Genomic DNA, 18528 nt, shown 5'->3' with positions numbered 1-18528 from the left:
TCAGGGCTATTTCCCTTCGTCATGGCCGGTATGACAATCTTTAATATATATATATATATATATATATATCATCATCATCATTTAACGTCTGTTGTCCATGCTGGCATGGGTTGGATGGTTTGACTAGGCTGGTATGATGGAAGACTGCATCATATGTGATTTTCTTTTTATTGCCCACGTGAGGTCAACACAGATATTTGTGTGTGTGTGTGTGTGTGTGTATGAAATGAGGGTTCATAGGTACCTAACTCTTTTTATGGCAGCTAAAAAAGTAAACAGTTGTAGAAACATTTATATATGCTGGAAAGATACTGTACAGTAAATATATGAATATATTTTCTTTATAAGACTATATTAAGATTCATTCTTTTCATGTATTGATTTCACAAAGACAGTGATCATGGCTCCCAGCAAATTTCTAATTAGCTGTTGAGTAGTCATTCTCCTTTCCTGGTAGAGCACTCTAGAGATACCTTCACTACTTAAGTAATAAGTTTTTTTTTTAGGTTGGATATAAATGAATATTTGCATTTCTCTAACATGTTCTGTCAATTTATATTCAGTTACTCATAGGTGATTGTTATTTATTGTAGGGCTGCATGGGAACTTGTCTTCAGTAGTTGCAGAAACATGGAGATGCCCTGGAAGCTTACCGTAAAATAAATACATGCACATATTCTTTATATGTGTATATTCAAGATGTATTCTATTTTTTGTTTAGTTATTTCCTTTAGACATTAGTCATAGCTCAGCCCATTCATTCATCTTCTGAGAGTTAAATTATCTCTGCACTTACATCACAGAAGAAATCAGTGCAACAAAGCTTACGTAAATAAAATAATGTTATGCATTTAAAGTTTAAAACAAGACTTCATAAGGAATTAGCCAGTTGCTTTTAACAGAAAAAAAAAAATGGGCTGACAGATTAATCAGATCATCCCCCATCCTAGATACATATTATGTTATAGTTGAATAAAAGATAGGTTGATCACAGCTGGAAGGTTTTTAGATCATAGGTCTGCTGGATCAGAGGTGATCTGGGATTAACTAACAACAGCACATTTACAATACCAAAACAGAAAGGAGAAAGAAAAACAACGAGGAATGAAATATAATCAGTTTTCTTCAAACAGATGTGTTGAAAGCTGAAGTTTATTTACCGAAAATGCATGTCAAGAATAAGTTGCAAATTGAAACTGTTTTTCAGCAATGAGATAGATTGCTGTACAAAATTGTTCAGCAATATAATGGATTGTGGATTTATGGGGTCTCTGATATCTAAGACCATTTATCAGCTTACTATTGCTAGAAAATACATCAGTGGCATAATTATGTTATAAGGTCAATTGCAGTTCACTGCTAAATAGATTTTTATCAGGTGTAGAGCAAAAAAATTTAACGAATATCACAAACTAAGGAATGGTTTGCCATGATTAGTGATAATATGAAGGTGTATATCATATAAAGAGATATGTAGAGAAAATGTGTAGAAACATTGAGAGACATTGATAGAAGTATGGAGCAGAGAAGAAATACATTTCTATAAGTTACTTTGAAAAGGGGAAAGCCAAGAACCTTCTTAGATATCATTAGGTCTAGAAATGGGATAGAAGGCTGGATTAGATTAATGTGGTTAAGGTCCAGTTTAAATTGCTTCATGTTAGTTGCTAGATGGTAAAATAAAATATTGAATATATTCTTTTATTTGTTTCAGTCATTTGACTGCGGCCATACTGGAGCACCGCCTTTAGTCGAGCAAATTGACCCCAGGACATATTCTTTGTAAGCCTAGTATTTATTCTGTCGGTCTCTTTTGCCAAACTGCTAAGTAATGGGGATGTAAACACACCAGCATCGGTTGTCAAGCAATGGTGGGGGGGGGGGACAAACACAGACACAAAAACATACACTCACACACATATGATGGGCTGCTTTCAGTTTCCGTCGACCAAATCCACTCACAAGGCTTTGGTCAGTACGAGGCTATAGCAGAAGATACTTGCCCAAGGTGCCATGCAGTGGGACTGAACCCGAAACCATGTAGAAGAAAAGACAAAATTTCTGAGTGTAACACTACAATTCAAAGAAGTTTCTGAGTGCTTGATTTGATAAAAACCAGTTTGATAATATTTTAAGAAACTGGATAATGTTAGTGTGTTGTGAGAAATTAATTATTCTGTCAAGGGCAGTGTCCTTCATTAGAGAATCAAGAGCATCTTCTTTCATCTTTTATCTTTTATATGTTTTAGTCATTTGACTGTGGTCATCATGGGGCACCAACATGAAGGGTTTTTAGATGAACAAACTGAGCCTAGGACTTATTTTTTAAAGCCTAGTACTTATTTTATTGGTCTCAGGACCATGAACACACCAGCACCAGCTGTCAAGAGGTGGTGGGGAACAAACACACATGCACACATATATATACACACACACATATACACGCACACACTCATACGCATGCACACCTATATACACACATACATGTACACACATATAGATATATATACAAAGGGCTTCTTTCAGTTTCCATCCACCAAATCCACTCACAAGTCAATAGTAAGCTTAAGGTAGAAGACACTTGCCCAACGTGCCACACAGTTAGACTGAACCCAGAACTATGTGGTTGAGAAGCATGTTTATTGCCACACATTATTATACTTTTTGTTTGGAGATAAAAAAGTTCTTTAGTCTTCACATCTTTACTCAATTCCCTTACTAGAGATAAAAATAACAAAAAAACATTAAGCAGAGAAGTAAAGGCCAATATCCCAAAATGAAGCTCTTTGCTGTTTACTTTTTAGCCTGAAGAAGTAAATCAGTACCTATAACCTTTCCATGCACTTCTAGATTGGTGAAGTCAATATTTAAAACAAGTTAAGCAGGGGTTCTAGGTGATTGCAGTCCTGAGAAGGAAGCTTAGAACTAAACATTAGGAATAAGTTTATGTAGTGAGGTTCATTAAAGATAATGAACTAATCAGCAGATATACCAAAATTTTAGGGTAGTCATGGTACACAGTTTGCTATTCAGAAGATCATAAAGTGTTTGAGTGTAGATTGTAGTGGAAAAGAAAGAGCAGGAGCATTTTCCACAGATAACATAGGGGTCAATTCCAAAAATTATGAATGTGAGCCAAGTATGAGACTATAACTTCAACCATTATTTCACAATCTTGCTAAATTCATTCTATTCTGGCATTTTAGTAATTAACATAAATATGCCATTGAAAAGTAGATGGCTATTTTAATGGTGTTTCAACTGTGTACACCAAGTATTTTAGTAATTAATGTTGGGTAATAATTCTTAACCATTATATGAGGTGTGCCTAGGTACACATTTGTTTTCATTTTAAGAAGTAGTCTTCTGCTACTCTCTCTCGGTATCTTGCAAAGAACGAGTAACCAAATGCTGATGAGTTGTTGACAATAAAACTGGTTGGTCTGATTCTTATTTCAAGCTGCTGAAAAAGCCTTAATGGAGACTCATTTATTTAGACATATAACTTTATATATATTTACTTATTGTTAAACTAGGACAGACCTGAAATAATTATTTCATACTCAATGAAATAGTAAAGCACATTCATAGTTTTGTTTCCATAGAGAAATTAGGCACACAAAGGATGATAGCTGCTGTTACACCAACATCCTGCTTTGTTTGCACTAGTTTACACTTCATAGAGTTTCAAAAAGAATTAATAACTTATGCAGTGCTCTGATGTAGAGAATAAAGATGTACCTGTGCTTTAAAGTGTCACATTTGTAATTAGTAAAGGAAACTGAAGAGATTTATGAGTAAAAGATATGAAAATTTCTCACAAGTAATAAAATAGAGGCAGTTATATTATACTTTATCTGACAAACCTGTGATTAAGGCTGCCCACTATATAAAAGCAAAGGAAGTTGAGAATTAAAAGAATGAAGTCTAAGACAAATTACAAGAGCTAAGTTCTCATACTCTATTTCCAAAGTGACAGGATATTTATCAAAACAGGAATGTTTAATTGTTCAGAGTAATTAATGGAATTAATAGGTAGATGAGAGTACAGCTATAAACATTAGAAATGTAATGTTTCATATGTGTGTGTGTAAATGTTGTAGAGATTTATCTCAGACTAAAAGTAATTTGTGTTTCAATGACAAAAGGACAATTTCTCTAAACATTTTTGGTCATAAAAACTGTAAAATGATATAAATGATATATAAACATGCTAATTCCTACAATTTAACGTCCACTGATAACAAGAGGCACACAGAAGGGTGTTTGTTAGAAAGAACAACCAAACAGAGATCCAACTGTTGTCCATGAAATATTTAGAGAATAAACTGTCTACTCAACAACTATGCCAAATGATATTTTTTTTTTTATAGTGCACCAAATACCAATTAATTTTGTCATTTGAACCTTAACTTCCATTTAGCTCTAATTTTAGCAAACAATCTAGAAAATTTGAACCAAATAAGGGCGTGCCAACCACAGACAAAAGCAGGCTTGTGCCACTCTTACAACTTGAGGAGATTATATTGCCTATTTCCACTATGGTCGCCACGAGATAACTTTCTTCCAGATTCATAACACATTCAGTTAGGTATTACAAGAAGAATCTATATCTGCTTAGTTAATTAAGTTTTATAAGAATATAATCAATTCAATTATTGTTTGAAATTATCGCCTATCTAGCTTTTAGGCAGGAATGAATGAGTGGTATATTAAACTTCTTGAAAAGATACTTCCAAGCTAGCAAGAAAGGGAGGAAGAGAATATGAAAACCTCTTATGAGTTCTGTATAATTAGTATGGTTTTAGTTCATTAGGAAACTCCACAAAACTATACTGATCAAAAAAAGAATAAATTTGTGGCAGATTTAAAATACAATTCTGAATAGTATGACATCAAATATCTAGACAAACATTCTATGTGAGATGGCTGCAAGGTCATAAGGTAGTTCAGTTCTGGTTCAGCTCTGATGAAACAGACCGCTGAATGAAGGCATTCCAGATGTGAACACTTGGTTGGCATCTTAGGGGGTGAGAAAGGAAAAAGTACAAAATATATGTAAGACAACCCAGTTCATCCAGTTCACCAAAGCCCCTCTCTTCTTGATAGACCAAAAAGCCTACTGAAGATAGCTTAATTATAGGAGATGATGGTGAGTCTGCTAAGGGCTCTGAAAGTTGGTCAAAGATCCTGGATATGACCATAAGGTTCAAAAAGGTGAAGGGGATCATTCTAACTGAACAGATGGTCAGATGGAAAGATAGATGTAAGAAGACCCTAAAGAGAAAAACCACAAAATACAAGGATCTGGTCTAACAATGTACAACATAGAGATGCAATCCTGGATATTTCTAGTTAAGGTTAACTATATTGGGGTTTCCTTTTAACATTTGTGTGGAAGATACTCACAGCTTTGAGAATAAAACGAATGGAGAGAAAGGCAACTGCCTGCAACTTGGAAGAAACACACAAATGCATATGCATTTTATAGTAATCAGTAGAAGTTACAGAGTGACTCAAGGGCCAAGACCATTTACCAAACTATACATCTGCAAATAAATGTGATTCCAGGTTCAGTCCCCCTGCACAATATCTTGGGTATCCAGGCTGACCAATATCTTGCATGTGAATTTGGTAAGTGGAAACTGTGTGGAAGTCTATCAAATGTATGTGTGTGTGTGTGAGTTTCTTGTGTGTGTGTGTGTATTTGTGTTTGTCTCCACCACTGATTGACAATTGGTGCTGGTTTGTTTACATCTCTGTATCTTAGTGATTTGGCAAAAAAGACCAATAGTCCAATAGAATTAGTATTGAACTTAGAAATAAGCACTGGGGTCAATTATACTAAAACCCTTTCATGGCCACAGTCCAAAGACTGAAACAATTAAAAGGTATATATATGTATTCATTTATTCATTCATTTTCACGTGCTGGCATGGGTTAGATGAAATGTTATCAAGGCTTTGTTTTATAGCCAAATGCATTTCCTGATGCTAAACCATAACCTGTAAGGGATGTCATATTGCATATGTCTTCAAAGCAGGTGGACAATTTATTGACAGAAGTGATGACAACAATATTGCTTGGCCATCACAACTTTTATAAATGCAAATAGAAATGTAAACACACTGACACATGTGTACAGAGACACACATGCACATAGTGAAAACTGTAATAACCTTAGGAGAGTAAATTTCCTAACTCCAGTGAACCAGCATCTCATTCTCAACACTACAGCTTCACTTCCTCCCTCTCTCTTTCTCCACTAATCAAACTCAGAATCTTTAAAGTTTGGTTCAAACAACCAAATACCACTATCACCACCATCTAAGGAAGTATCTAGATGATTGGTCTACTTGTTAGACATAGCAGTTAAGTCTCCCTCAAATTGCACTGAATTTCTTACAAAAAAGGAAGGACAGTAAATAACAAAGTCTGAGGTACACAAAGTCAATAAAAAAAAGAAAACAAAAGACCTAGATGATTATCCCTGGAATGCATGTGATTGCTTGTCTGCTTAATTAGGGTCAACATGCAGCTAAACAGCAATAACTACTACTACTACTACTACTACTACTACTACTACTACTACTACTACTACTACTACTACTACTACTAATAATAATAATAATAATAATAATAATATGCAACAACTCAAACAGTATTAAACTGAATGTGCCAATTTTCTTGAATTTCCTGTAGGAATCAAATGATTTCCTGAAATTGCACACCTCCAGCCTGCAGCCTTCCACACCCTGACATCTCTCCAACCAATTGCCAACATACTAACCAGCTATCAATATTCATCTCTCTCTCTCCCTCTCTCTCCCCCTCTCTCTCTCCCCCTCTCTCTCATTAACTGCCCAACTCATACAGGGAAGGCAGCTATCAAACACACAAATGAGATTGCTGGCAGGCATACTTTTTATTGAATTTGCATGAAGGAATAATAACAACAATAATCTTGCATTTATTATTACCATCAATATTCATTCATTCATTCAATAAATATGCAGACTAAGGTGCTACAAACTATGTAGAGATAAATAAAATGAGGTTATATCAAAACAAGGGGAGAAGTAAAGTCATCTTAATATCTAAAACTGTAGGTTCAAGGCTGAAGGCCACAGTTTTGCACTTGGTAACTGAAGTTTTGCATAGGGTCATAAGCTATGCGACACTTTCTGTTACTTTTGTTTTTTTTCAAAGGAGTAATTTTAGCAATGGTCAGTTACCAGCTGACTACAACAGACTGTAATAAATGCCACCACAGCGTAGCAGCCAAGCTTAAGATGCAAATGAGCTGGAGGCAAAGGTTTCCCTAAATAGCCATCTCTACTTGAAAGATCATGAATGGATTCAAAGAAGAGCTTTACTAGCCCTAACAAATGAAGTTGTAAATGAAATATATTTTATCCTCTTTGATCTTTTTCTAGGAGAGTTAATTAAGTGTAAAACATTAAGTTCAACTTCAGCATTCTGAATTGCTTGGGTGCAACAATTCTGAAAGAACCCACATTCTTGAACTATTGTCAGCGTCTCTTTAGAATGAATTCATGTGTTTGTTAGAAAGTTAAAGAAGTGATTTTAAATTCTCAATCGCAGAATAATGCTAATAATATAGCCTGAACAGGATAAATTACCCCTATTTTGCAGAGAAAAGTGTAGGTGGCTAGCTGTGGACTACTCAGCTACTACAGCTAGCCACCTACACTTTTCTCTGCAAAATAGGGGTAATTTATCCTGTTCAGGCTATATTATTAGCATTATTCTGCGATTGAGAATTTAAAATCACTTCTTTAACTTTCTAAAAGCAAACTTCGTTTGTTTATTTACGTTTGTCGGAATTTGAATTTATCATGTGTTTGTATTTATTTCAGATACAAATAAACCAAAACAAAGCATGTGTGTTTTGTTTGTGATATAGTGTTTTGTTTATAGTACGTATATTTTTTCACTTTTTAAACTATACAATATAATTAAATAAGTACATACAAGCACAGACACAAAGAAAAACATGCAGCATTTGAGGTCAGCTCATAGGTTCCCACAACTCTGATCACTTTCAGCTTCCCCCTGAACTTCATGCAAACTCTAAAGATCTCTTGTCCCCAAAGTATTTGTGAGTAGTTCAAGTATTGGATTGTGCAAGAAAAGATTCCCATTACCTTCATTGTAATTTAAATACGGATCTGTGTAGTTATCAAAGACAATTCTCACAAGTAGCATGTTATTGCATAAATGTAGCTCTGCCTTTGTATAACCAGCAATATTGAGACAGAGGCAGGTTTTACCTTACATCTTTTGCTCACCTTCTCTATTTTTTTTCTCTGGCAGTTAGCCACTTTCTTCCCTTATTTGTTTTCTCCCCTTCATCGCAAGATAATGATGTAGTGTTGCTGAAAGGGACTACTTTGATTTCCTGGTCATCTGATTCTTGATTGTCCATTTTTGTGATGGAGGACCAGGCAAATCTGGCAGCCATTCTTGGAGCTACAACTGGTGAGGTGATTAGCAATATTGTTGAAATAAAACCAGGCATTGTTACTGCTTTCTCTGTTGCTTTCCCCTTCTCAACTTCCTCAGAACTTTTGGATGGCAAGTTCTGAGATGGCCCTTACCACCACATGTCTATCAACAAGCTCATCTGGCTTGTACCACCAGTTTCATAGCCTTTCTTCTAGCACTTTTGATGTGGTACAGCCTTGGGACTTGTATGTTCATGGAGACCCTAACATCCAACAATATGTCATTGATGTCATTTTCAGTACTCATTATCTGTCCTTGATGATGACAAGCCAAGAGTCAATGCATTGCCAATATCCTTGTGGTATTACCATATGGGAAGTGTGTGGTACACCAGCCCAGCCTGCATCTTTGCCCTATCTTCATTTTCAAAAGCTAGACATAAGATTCTATGTCCCTTTCCTCGATCAAAAGGGGAAATATCACTCCATACATTTGCTAGAGCTACCTCTAATTATTCTTTTGAGGGCATGAAGAAACCTGTTCCCATTTTGGCGATGCAAAAGTAGTTAACATTCATCCTTTTTTGCTCTTGAAGGTAAGGCTCTGATAAAATGCCCTTCATATTTACAAAACTCTGTCAAGAAAATTTCTTTTGAACTAGATAACCCAAGCATGATCAAAACTATAATTGCGATAATTTTTTTGTTTTCTCCATTTGATAGAGAGAGAGAGAGAGAGAGAGAGAGAGAGAAAGAGAGAGAGAGAGAGAAAGTGTGTGTATGTCTACATGTTATTGTTGTCTATAAGAGTGTATCTGTATTATTGTCATTTTTACCTATCTTCATGCATTGAATTCTATTCATCTTTTTTTAACTTGTTTCTATGTGTTTGGAGATCACATGAATATTTTCTTTCAAAGGAGGGAGTGTATTCAGTACAACTCCCTTTTCTTGTTACTAGCTCTTCCTACTCCTCCGACAGAGGAAGCCATCTTGAAAATTATTGTAACCACAATCAAATTCTAGGGCAGAAAAAAAAAAATCAATGATATGTTTAGACCAGATTTTCTGTCTACTCTCAGGACAGTAATAGAAATGCTAATATTCCAGCATCCCTCATTTGTAAAACAATCCAAAAAGTAATAAGTTTTATTCAGTAAGACTTGCTAATAATCTGACAAACACTACTACTACTACTACTACTACTACTACTACTACTACTACTACGAATTATTATTTCTATTACAGGCACAAGGCCTGAAATTTTGAGGAGAGGGTGGTTGATTACATCAACCCCAATGCTCAACAGGTAGTACTTATTTTTATTGGCTCTGAAAGAACAAAATGCTAAGTCAAAACCATTAGAATTGCAAGTCAGAATGTAGAGCCAGAAGAAAAGTTACTAAGCATTTTGTCCTGTGTGGTAACAGTGCTGGTTGCCACCTTGATAATAATAATAATAATAATAATAATAACAATAATAATAATAATAACAACAACAAGAGCACTCGGTACAAACCTCTGCCAAGGCAACACCAACGTCCTCTCAACGATTAGCTGATGATTTTTAAAATGCGAATATCTCAAATAAACTTGACTGCTCACACAAACAAGAATACTAAAAATGAACCCAACTGTTCTCAAAAATTAAGTAAAAAAAACAGGAATAATAATCCAGAATACTTGTCCTGTACCAGATTGATCCCCAAATCTAATCAGTTCATGCCAGTCACGAGGCCAAACATTCCCGAAAGTTTCATCCGAATCTATCTCGCGGTTCTTGAGATATCTTGTCCACAGACAACCAAACAAACAAACACAACTGAAAACAATACTTCCACCTTTGCTAAGGCGGAGGTAACAATAATAATAATAATAATAATAATAATAATAATAATAATAATAATAATAACTATTATTATTATTATTTCTGAGATGGTCACAAGGCCTGAAAATATTGAAGGAAGGTGATTCATGTATACTGTCAACCTTAGAACTTGACTGGTGTTGTATTTTAGCGACTCTGAAGAAATGGAAGGCCAAGTTGATCTCAGCAGTATTTGAACTCAGAAAGTAAGGAGCCGTAAAAAATACCATAAAGCATTTCTTCACATGCTTTAACAACTCTACCAGCTTGCCACCCTTAATAATGATGGTGATGCTGCTAACAACAACAACAACAACAATAATAATAATGGTTTCAAATTTTGGCACAAGGCCAGCAGTTTGGGGCAAGGGTATAAGCCAATTACATCGATGCCAGTATTCAACTGTTACTAATTTTATTAACCCTGAAAGGATGGAAGGCAAAGTCGGCTTAGGAAGAATTTGAACTCGGAATGGAAAGACAGATGAAATACTGATAAGTATTTTGCGTGGAATGTTAACCATTCTGCCAGCTCACCATCTTTATAGTATTAATAATAATGTTTTCTAATATAAGCCCAAAGACATAAAGTTTACAAACTCTGGGTAGATGAAAGGTAAAGTCAAACCCAGTGGGATTTGAACTCATAATACAAAGAGATGTAACTAAATACAAGACATTTTGTCCTGTACTCTAGCAAATAATAATAGTCATCATAAGACATAAAAATAGTTACAAAGTGATAGTGATAATGACATGAGAGTGGCAGAAAAACCTAACAGCATTCACTGCTGTTTCTCATAAGCAACAGAGCAGAGCTAATATGGGCATGTTGTGAAAGACTGACTGGTGAGAAACAGGAGTAGCAAATATTGGAGCTTATTGAAGTGGCAAAGCAACCCTCAACCCTTCTTCCTTTTAGTTGTTGTTAACAACAATATATAAAGCTGAAACTTTAATGTCATCATTCTATTTGCTGGTTCAGTCCTAAAAATAGAGGGAAGGCAGGAATTTCATAAAAGCACTTAAACCAGATTGTTAGCTGTGTTCTTTTTATTCATGGCACATGCAGAAGAATTTGATAAAAGGGATACAAATATAATAAGAAATAAAGAACAGAAACAATGTAATTTGTACCTATTTAAGGAATTAAGTCTATATTTGGTTGATTGAGTTTTCATCAGTTTAAAATGCCTCAAGTTTGATCTTATTCTTTTTTTTTTTTAACAAAATTCAGACAAGAGCTCTGTATGACAGAAAAGTAGCAAAATATCAAAGTTAAAAATTTATAATTTCAGGAGACCAATTGTAGTCTGCTTTCTAAGAATTTCCATTGAATAAGTGTTAAACAATGAATATCATTAGCATGTCATGATAAAGAGATTTCTAAGAGAGTGAATACTAAGCCTTGATTGAATTGTTTAACTTCATCCTTCATATATTATTTACATAATTGATTGGAAGAATAAAATCAGATTTAAAGGGGAAAAAGATTTAATACAATTTTGTAAAGAAAAAGTAAAAATAAAAAATTCCCATAAAACAGAAAAATTTAAAACAAGATTTTGATATAAATGATGCTATTCCTTTATTTCTATTCCTTCTTGTACTTTCTGTTTGATTCTATGGTTTCCATTTTACTTCCTTTCTGTTATTAAAAAGAATCAGAGAACCTGTTGTTCAGTTTCTGTTCCAATTAATACTATAATGTCACTCCTATAAAAGGCTTTTAAGTTCAATTTATCACTGAGAGAGAGAGAGAGTGTGTGTATCTGTATCACTGTACTGACCAGACTATCAAATGCCATTATACACTGCTGGTCACAATGCTGGTCACTTGTATTGTAGTAACTTTGGTATAATACAACCCACTGGCTCAGCAAGCAAACATTGCATGGGATGCCAGTCTATGGCAGGGTTGTCCATTTATAACTGAGTAGACTAGAGCAACTTGAAATGAAGCATTTTGTTCAAGATCACAACATATTGCTGGTTTGGGAATCAAAACCAAGATCTTGCAGTCATGAGTATGACACCCTAATCTCTAGGTTGCATGCCTCCACATGTGTGCATGCACACACACACACATTAAGTTCATACATTTTGAACAGTTGTACCTGAAGAAGAGGTATAAAGATTAAAGCTATAAGATTAAAGCTCAGTCGTATTGACCACATGACCAGCATTTCAAATGTTGCAAGAAAAGACATTGTGTTGTTCTCAGCAAGGCATAAAAGCTGCTGCTTCTCCTTCATTACTTAATGGTTTTCAGAAGGATCTCATCCAAATAAATTACCATTATCCATGCAAGCTTGGATTAAATGTCATGTCTAGCAGAGGATAGATATTTTCTTCAACCTATTGGAATGCTTTATGATAAGAAGTGAGGAGTCATATTACTTTGTTTAAAATATGTATTTGAAGAGTTAGAGCATTGTTTCTGAGCAACAAATCATGAGGAAATGATAGGGATAGAAAAGACAAAGAGAAGATAGATCTACATATAATGTTTGCTTACAAAACTTGGAGAATGAGACTATTAGAAAATTTCTGCAGTTTGGTTATAAAAAAAAATTAAAGCTCTTAACATTTAGATTTGAACAACTATCCTACTGAAACTTACATATGGAAAATAAATAAATGATAATAAAATATAAATAAATGCAAATAATGATATGCACCCATCAAAGATTATTGAAAATGTTGAACAGGTTTTTGCTTCAATGATAGTTAATAAACCATCGCAACCACTATTACCACAAACTCTGCTTTCGACTAAAAAGAACAACAATTAAAATGTAAAGAGTGAAACTCTGTACGACTGCTCAACCTACAAGAAATACCAACCTAATCACTTGCATATCACAACCGACCAATTAGCATGAAGTTGTTCTCACACACATAGTCTACCTTTTGAACCACAGATGTACTGTCTCCTCCCTTTCTGCTTTTTCAGCTGCTACAACAGTCGTTTGTCCCTGCTCCTTGGAGCTGGCTAGTCTCAGGTCACATTCAGAGTCATCTCTCAGTTAATCGATCCTCCTTTCTCTCCTCACTCATATTATATCCACCTCCTCAGTCTTTGCACTAACCACTGCATTCAATTCTGGGTGACAGGGATTCCCACTTTACATATATTTTTTTTCTGGAAACTATTGTAAATCAACAGTTTAAGAGGACCCTGAGTGGTACCAATCTCACCAGTTTCAGACAACCTGCACAGTTAATGGACATAGCCTATTCCTCGACCCGATCAAACCAATGAAAAACAAGAATAAAGAAAACAACAACCACAGAAAACATTACAAGAAATAAATGCCACTGCTAACTCCTACAAATAGTTATCACCACATCTACACCACAAATAATCATTGCCATAAGCACCTCTATAACAAATAACTATCACTACAGCCACCACTAACTTTCACAGATAGCTACTGCAACCAATTACCAAAAATAACTATCATTATTACCACCATCAAATCCAATAAATCTTAAAATTTCCAATTCAAATATACAAAGAATAGGGACACGTGAAAGTTTACAAATATTTATTAACATTTTCTTGGTCTTCTTGACAGTGTGTTGATCAGCAAATGTAACTAGATCTAGAGATCCAGCTGTAAATCAAAGGTAAGACATCTGTGTTGTTTTAAGAGTTGTAGTTGCTGCCAGCAGCTTACAGCTCTCAGTTTGTATCTCCTCATATGAAATCAGGCACAGCTTGACAAAACATATTAGGGGCTAGTGTTTCTAGTTTCAAGGTGTTAAATGAATGGAAAATAAATTTACCAGGATAGGGTACTGGTCCATTCCCAGATGATGTGGTACCTAACAACTAGGTGAAGTGATGTAATGTAGTATACAGTTTTTTTTGTCCTGAAACACAATTGAGCATTTGAAGTGACAAGTTATGAACAAATATTTCTCTACATTATCCACTTAACTTTTTTGCCACTACAACACAGAACTTGATACAAGAACTACACATCTTCATTCCATCCTATTCCTTACTGCATGTTTGGATGATGCACAATAGGGTCTTCAACAAGATAGAGATATGATATAATCAGAAAGATAAATCTGTGGACTATACCTAACATTTGGCTGACTTCCAGGATATCATATATAAAACTGTGCAATGAGAGCTGACCTGGGGAAACCCAACAGTAATGATATGATATAATGGTAGAATCTAAGGTTGATTTTCTTTGATTTGTAAGCCAAGACATAACCAAATAATCTCATGTAGGGATAAATGGTTGGAATCGTAAAATAAGGGATTGAGAAGTTGCAGCATTTGTACAAAAGTACAAAATCCATTAGTAACACAACTGTTGCAGTTCAAAGCCTAGTAGCTGAGTGAGAGATCATTGAAGAATTGCTTCTATTCCACTATATTGACTTCAAAGTGATGACATAAAACGTTATATGTTGAGAGTGGTAGAAACAGAAAGTGGTGACACTTATGCCTTTCCATAAATGATGACCACCACTCTCTCTTCTAAAATGTAAGTAACTGGGTGGCCCCTCTACTGCAAGAAACTTGTTCTGTTCTGATGCTTTCTCTTGTTCTTAAACCTCTCATCTTCCTGCATAAAGTTGCCTCTCTTAGAGGTCAGTAGTCTTGCAAGCTGCATGGTTACATCACTAGTGCTGGTGGCATGGAAAATGCACCCAGTACAACTATAAAATGGTACTAGGCATTAGGATGGATATCCAGCCATGGTAATTATGCCAAAGTAGGCAGTAGAGTAAGATGCAGTCCTTAAACCTATCTGATCCTATTTATCTGACCCATACTAGCATAGAACAAGGATGTTAAATTATGATGATGATGAACAAAATATTGTTTCAGCAAAAAAAAAAAAAGAATGAAATTAAATGATCGGCTTACGGCCATACAACAGCATCTGTCATCAAACTCAAGAACTAATTATAATAATCATCATCATAACAGGAGAAACAATCAAAATATTAAGTCCTGGCAAAAGCGATAACAAGAATGTAGGGAGTGAAAACTGAAATAATCCTCATAAGAGGTGTTTCAGGAATGATTTAAGACAAATATATAGCAAAAGGCTCCAGGTTTTACATATATACACAATATTCACGAAACAGTATTACTAAGTACTGTCCATATATTACATACTGTACTTTCAATACTAGAGAAAACACAAAACCAAAACACAACACATCACAAACCGCAAAGAACTGCAGTTGGTTGAGTAGTGAACATTTAATAAAAATAAAACTAATAAACAACAAGACAAGTGATATCAGAAATGATAAAAAGATCAATATGGAGGTAGTTATTAAAATGACTTTATCTGAAAGACAGGAGTGATTAAACAACATGTTGACAGAAATGATCAAGTGTTACAACAACAACAACAACGACAACGACAACAACAACAACAACGACAACGACAACAACAACAACAACAACAACTGCTACTGCTGCTACTACTACTACTACTACTACTACTACTACTACTACTACTAGCAACATAGCAAGAATTATCATACAGTATGGTAGTAAAGAATTATAAATGGTAGTATAGAATACAGGATTTAGAAACAGATTCTTTTCTAGACATAAACCAACCACAAACATGAATAATTAGTTTTTGAAAAATGTTCATTGATAACGAAAGTGAAAACTAAAATAATGTCTCCTTCAGTTTTTGACCTCATATGTTGCTTTTCAGCTGGACAACCATTGAAATGGACTGTTGCTAAGATATTGTATGGCTGGTTGGCTGACAATATGACAATATAGACGTACACATAAAACTAAAAGGTACAATGACAGATATATGACTAGATATTAATAATGATAGTAGTAATGCTGATGGTGGCAGTGGTAGACATAATTTCTAACAGTGTGACAAATATTGAAGAATAAAATGGGTGTAATTGATTTAACCCACAGCAAGTACCTACTTGACTGAGCTGATGGTGGAGGGTTGAAAGGTAAATGCATAATATGTAAATATCAGAAGACATTTTGTCTAGTGCCAGTTCTACCAATCTCCTAGACTTGTAGAACCATAATAAGAGTGAAGGCACAATGAAAAACTTTGGGGGTGAAGGGCAGTCAGTTTAATGAATCTCTAGTACTCAACAGCTACTTCTTTGTATTAATATTAGAAGTATGAACCCGGAACCATGTGGTTGGTAAGCAAGCTACTTACCACACAGCTACTCTTGCGCCTGTTGAGATTCCACAAGGAATCAATAATCTATTGAAGAAAGACAGTCAGAACTAAGTTCAGGAACTTTAAAGCAAGCACATCTACATTTGTTGAGAACCAATTGAATAAGAGGACCACTCTTGTGTTTTGCTTGACTCTCTAGAAACAGCAACCAAATCTCCCTCAAATCACACTCAAACCTTCTTTAAAAAAAGTAGGGCATATTGGATAATGCAGTATAGTCAGTGTTTTTGATCAAAGGTCTGATTAGTCAGACTGATCTGCAGCTAAACAACAATAGCAACACCTGCTGAGATGCCAGCAGAAATTCTGGACAAACCACAATCACATCTATCAGTGAGTTAGATCTATGCTGCTAACAGGTAATCTGCAACAACCACCGTCAACATATATAATATTTACTATGCAGGGACAAAAAAATATGAGTGAGAGCTTCTACGTGATCATTCGGCCTACTAGAAGTAGCAGTAAACATCCTACAAACCTTACATGGCAAATTTAAAAATAGGACTTATTGGATGAAAATAGTCCAAGATACATTATTTCTGAAATATATAAACGGGATACTCATGGTTGGAATGTCTTCATCATGAGTCTGATAAAGGGTTAAACAATACCCACCACACATATTCCTTTATACAACTAACTGCAAGTAGAGACTTCCTGGAGATATTCAAACTTCAATGAATGGTGAGAATGAGTGATGAAGGTGAGTAGATAATGTATGAGTGACCAGAGTGAGTTAAAAGCAGCAGCCCTCAATGGTTTCTTGCACCATGAACCAGTTTCAGACAAGACAATTTTTCAATGGACCAGAAGATCATGCTCATCACAGAAGATGGTAAAGTGCACAGCATATAATATATAACAGATACGTATTACATATAGTGGAGGCGCAATGGCCCAGTGGTTAGGGCAGCGGACTCGCGATCATAGGATTGCGGTTTCGATTCCCAGACCGGGCGTTGTGAGTGTTTATTGAGCGAAAAACACCTAAAGCTCCACGAGGCTCCGACAGGGGATGGTGGCGAACCCTGCTGTACTCTTTCACCACAACTTTCTCTCACTCTTACTTCCTGTTTCTGTTGTGCCTGTAATTCAAAGGGTCAGCCTTGTCACACTGTGTCACGTTGAATATCCCTGAGAACTACATTAAGGGTACACATGTCTGTGGATTGCTCAGCCACTTGCACGTTAATTTCACGAGCAGGCTGTTCCGTTGATCGGATCAACTGGAACCCTCGACGTCATAAGCGACGGAGTGCCAACAACAACATATTACATATATAATACACACATAATGCAAAAATACACAACAAATTGCAAACAGAAAGAATGAATTAAAAAATTTATTCTTTCTGTATGGTCTGGTACCAAATGATCCATGATCTGGTATTGGTTAGTGGCCTAGTAGTTGGGGGCCCCAGAGTTATTGGGGTGAGTGATTGAAAGGAATAGGTGAAGCAAGTAATGAGTGTGAACAAGTGATTGAAAGAGATACAGCTGGCAGTTCTACAACAGCTGACAATATGATTGAGAGATGATCAAGCAATGATGATTAACACTGACAATGATTATTTCTGTCTTATTTCACAACAGCACTGTCCTGCCATCTTCACCATAATCACTAAATCCACTACTTAAGATGGTTTTAGCGAAATAATCAATATTTAATAAAAAAACTAAGGTTGACTATGTATGCGTGCGCATGTATGTGTGTGTATGTGTGTATTCTTTTTATTCTTTTTTTTCTTTCATTTGTTTCAGTCATTTGACTGCGACCATGGGGCTTTTTTTTAGTTGAAGAAATCAATCCCAGGGCTTATTCTTTGTAAGCCTAATACTTATTTCATCAGTCTCTTTTCTTGAACCACAATGTCAAAGGGACGTAAACACATCAACATCAGTTGTCAAGTGATGGTGGTGGGGACAAACACAGACATACAAACATAAATAAATGTATATATATATATAT

The 18528-nt window shown here is 35.3% G+C and overlaps 1 protein-coding gene across 2 annotated transcripts in view; it reads right to left on the bottom strand.

Moving 5' to 3' along the window:
• LOC106874285 (calcium-dependent protein kinase C) overlaps positions 1-18528 on the bottom strand; it is a 344185-nt gene that overhangs the window by 195906 nt on the left and 129751 nt on the right. The window lies entirely within an intron of this gene.

This window comes from Octopus bimaculoides, chromosome 3, assembly GCF_001194135.2.
Source record: "Octopus bimaculoides isolate UCB-OBI-ISO-001 chromosome 3, ASM119413v2, whole genome shotgun sequence".
NCBI classification, from domain to species: domain Eukaryota; kingdom Metazoa; phylum Mollusca; class Cephalopoda; order Octopoda; family Octopodidae; genus Octopus; species Octopus bimaculoides.
The sequence above is the reverse complement of the archived record's forward strand: the minus strand, read 5'-3'. Positions and strand labels throughout refer to the sequence as shown.